Raw genomic sequence first — 4,433 nt, forward strand, 5'->3', positions numbered from 1 at the left:
GATAAGACGCCACTGTCTCTTTCAAAACAACCTCTCTCTGTCTCCCCATTTCTTTCCCCTCCAAGCCTTTCTCTTTTTCTCTTACTCACCCATGTGGGTGCATATATACAACTTGCTGGTATTGAGAACAGATATTGAACTGCTTGTGAATCTATAGACATTGGGATTTCTGTTGCTTAATTTCTCTAGGAAGAGGTTGAGGTAGCAAGGTGGGAATAAACACAATTTGAGCACCCTCAATCATTAAAAATTATGCTTGAAAAGATACAGGATAAGTGTGTAAACAATATAAGAAATTTAAATTATCCACAATCTAACTTTTACAATATAGGGACACAATTTTAAAAGAGTTCATGTTAAAACATATTCTGATATGTTCCTGATATATAATATAGAAAATACTTACCTAAATCTCACATTAATCTTTATTTACATCCTTTTGAAACACCAATATATGTACATACAAAAACCATGTGGAAAACATTGGCATAGTCCAATGATCAATTAGATCATGAATCATAACAAAGATCCCAACTGAAGCTTCTTAAAATGCTCTTTATTTAAAATATTGGATAGCTAAAATTTCAAATGATTGCAAAAATAAACAAGGTGTGTAATACAAATAAGATTAATTAAAGGAATGATTTCAGACATTCAGAAGGAAAGAGCTAATCTCCCCAGGGTTGAAAACATTTTCTAGTTCACAGCAATCACAGTCAAAGCTAATAAAAACAATTTTGATTTGCACTAAAGATCAGCTAGTTAATTTATAAGCACAGCGGAATTCTACATCTGCATTTTAAACCAGCCCCAAGAAACCAAGATCAAAAAGTGCTAGGTAAATGGCACAAAAATTTTCATGTGCTACCTGACCAAGGGCGCCCACTGGACAGGTGGACATAATGCTCCTTATGTGAGCACATGCCACTAATTATCATGCAGTTAAAACTTTATAATCTTTTACTTTGAAAGTGAATTTACATCCTTGAGTTTCCAATAAAGGGCAGAAAAACTAGTTGGAATTCCTAGCCTACTTTGTCCCAAGAATGTGGGCTGAGGTTTGGTGACTACATTTCCATTTAAATTTTTTATCAGTTGACACAAAGCTGAAATAATTTTTAGGATAAAGAGTTTAGAATCAGAATAATAGGTGGTCCAGAGCAAATTTCCTTTTAAAAGGAAATTCCTTATACTCTACCATACAGTTTAAAATGTACTTCTCTCTAATCAAACATGCCGTGTGACCCATGGAGATGACATTTTCTATTTCAATGTATAAGAAAGAATTTAAGATGCAGGAACAGCATTCCATTGTTCATTTTTAACAATATTTTAAAATTCAAGTAATATTTTTCTTCATAATTTATAACTACATATTTTTCAAAGGAAGCTGTCTTAACATAATTGAAAGAAGATCTGAAGTATCTAATGAAGTTGGTATATGCACCAATAACTGACTTAAAACCTGAATGCAGGAGCACTGTTTAAACATTATATTAATAACCAGGAGGCTAGTGGTTTGACCTCACTTTCTGCTCTGTAGGAGAAAGATGTGACACGATTTCTCTAAAGATTTGCATCCTTTCAGACTATATGGGTAGTCCTACCCTGTTCTTGGTTGATGCTGTGAGTCAGAGTTTAATCGGTGTCAATGTATTTGGTTTGGAGTTTTTATTAAGAATTGATCTGCACATTGAAATATGAGATAGACAGGAAAATGTGCTTTAAAAATTGGTTGGTGATTTCTGATAAAATTGAACATCCACTTACCATCTGACCAGCAATCACACTTTGGGTATTACTCAAGTGAAATGAAAATCTGTCCCCTCAGAAAAACATATAGGTAAAATGTGTAGGATCTTTATTTGTAATTGCTGAAACCAAGAAATAACACAAGTATTCTGTACCTGAGGAATGGGTAAACAAACGTGGAAACATGCACACAACAAAACCCTTCTCATCAGTAGGAAAGGACTGACCCTTGACAGGCAACATTGTGGATGAATTTCAAAGGCTCTATTTCATTTCTATGGAAGTCTTATCAATAAAAACCAGATTAGTGCTTATCTGACAACGAGTGAAGGAAGGCACTGACTTCAAAGGAACACAGGAGAATTTGGGGAAATAATGAACTGTTTTGCTTTCTTTAATTGATTATACTTGTGAGTGTACAATTTATTCATTTGTTAGAAATTAGAGCTGTATATTTAACAACTTAGCTTTGTGTCTGTGAATGTGAACATATCTTAATAAGACAGTCAGGAGAAACCTAGATTTCACAGTATAAAATATTAAGTGAAAAGATAGAAAATTGAAAAAAAATTAAACTGCTGAATTGCCTCAAATCATGCTGAAAATACAAGTAAGATAATATCCTTCACTGTGACATCTTTTGACTAATGAAGAAAGCTGAAAGTGTAAGTTTAGAGGGGCAATGGTGGGGTTGGGGGCTGTTTAGTTGCTGGCAGTTGTTCATGTGATAAATAGGGATGTACATCATACCATATGCTGCTGGATGCTCTTCTACAAACGTCGTTGGAAGATCTTCAGCAAAATTTACTTTCATATGATATTAAGGATATTTTTTCTATAATTTGAGTATTCTGTTGGGTCACCTTTCTTTGTATTAGGTACAAATATAGATATCTTCCAGTCAGATGACCAAATAGCTGTCTTCCAATTCCTGGCATAGATGAGTGAGTGTTCTAAAGGCATATCATCAATTCTGGGACATCATTTGGTTTTACTCTGGTGGCTTTTGTATTGCTGTGATGTAGGAAGCTATGTCACTGGTATATCAAATATCAGCAGGGTAAACCAAAGTGAACAGGTTTTAGCAGTGCTTCCAGACTAAGAAGAAATAGGCTATCCACTTTTGAGGAATTAGCCACTGAAACCCTTATGGCTATCAAACCTTCAAACTGCCCTGGTGGGTTTCGGAGGCTGTACATATTTACAGGAGTAGACAGCCACATATTTTTCCCAAGGCATAGCTGCTAGTTTCAAACTGCAGACCTTATGGTTCGCAGCCCGATCACAACCCACTATGTCCTCAGAACACCTTTGCAATGGCAAAAAAAATGAAATCTTTCACTGACTACTGTGCAGTGCTGGAACAAAACTCAGAATCACACAAGAAGTCAGCATTGTTACTCACATAGACTGAGTAGCATGCCCACAATTATGGGCTTTAATAATTCTTCAAATCTGTGTGTATTGGTGAGACGGGGGAGACTTAGAGAGATATAAAAGATTCATAGATTAAGTATAGGATGTACAAAAATTATTGTAATTCCTGCCAATAAATTATAAGTTGTAAAAAGTTGAGTTGTATAGAAAAACAATAGCAACAACAAAATAAAAACCTAGCCTCTGACATAAAGTGACAACCATCAGACTCTAAAACTGTAATTATTATCTGCCATCAAGTTGATTGCCACTCCTAATAACCCCATAGAACTAGGTAGAACTACCTCTGATGGTTTCTGAGACTGTAACTCTTTTAGGGAGTAGTAACTCTTTATGGGAGTAGAAAGCTTCATCTTTCTCCCTCAGAGCACCTGATGGTTTTGAACTGTTGGACCTAAGGTTAGTAGTCCAACATGTAACTCCTATGCCACCTGTGCTCCAAAATATTCATTACACTCACCTAACTAATTTATTTATCTTGATTTTCATCAGTTATAAAGGAACTTTCCCTCTTTAAATGTCAATTATGGATTGAATTCCAAAAACCTAGTTTTACCACCAAAGACTCTACTCTGACTCATAGCAACCCTACAGGACAGTTCTTGTGATTCTTCTTCTACAGTAGGGCCTGTGATAGCAGCAACAGCAAAAATAATCACATTTACAGATATGGTGACGATATTTATATTGCCACTCATTTTTGCTAGGCTCTTTTTATGTTACAAGGAGCCCTGGTGGTGGAGTGACTATACTTTGGGCTGTAATACACATGGTTCACACTTTGAAATCAACTGCACCTGTGAGAGGAAGACCGGGCTTTCTACTCCCATAAACAGGTAGTCTTGGAAACTCGCAGAGCGTCACTGAGCCAGCATTGACTTCCTGTCAGTGAGTTCATTTTTTGTTTTGTTTACGTTCCAGGTATATTTTAAGATCTTAGCATACTTCACCTCATTTAATTTTTACCTCTCACTTCCTAGGTAAGAAGTCACTAACCCCATTATGCAGATGACAAAATTGAGAATTAGAAATCACGTAGCTAGTAAGTAGTTTAGTACTCAAATCCCACAATACTGAATTTTTTTAATTTTGTCATATTTACTAGTAATGAAATAGTTAATATTTACTAACAAAGATGCTGATTCCTACTACTTCATATCTGATATTTAAAATAATAAAAAGTTAATTGACATGGATTACTTATTTTTATTCAAAAGAATGTCTTCAATTTTACTATTATGTTA

Source organism: Echinops telfairi, unplaced genomic scaffold (assembly GCF_000313985.2).
Source record: "Echinops telfairi isolate 266 unplaced genomic scaffold, ASM31398v2 ScPeMD7_23;HRSCAF=83, whole genome shotgun sequence".
In the NCBI taxonomy this organism is placed as follows: Eukaryota; Metazoa; Chordata; class Mammalia; order Afrosoricida; family Tenrecidae; genus Echinops; species Echinops telfairi.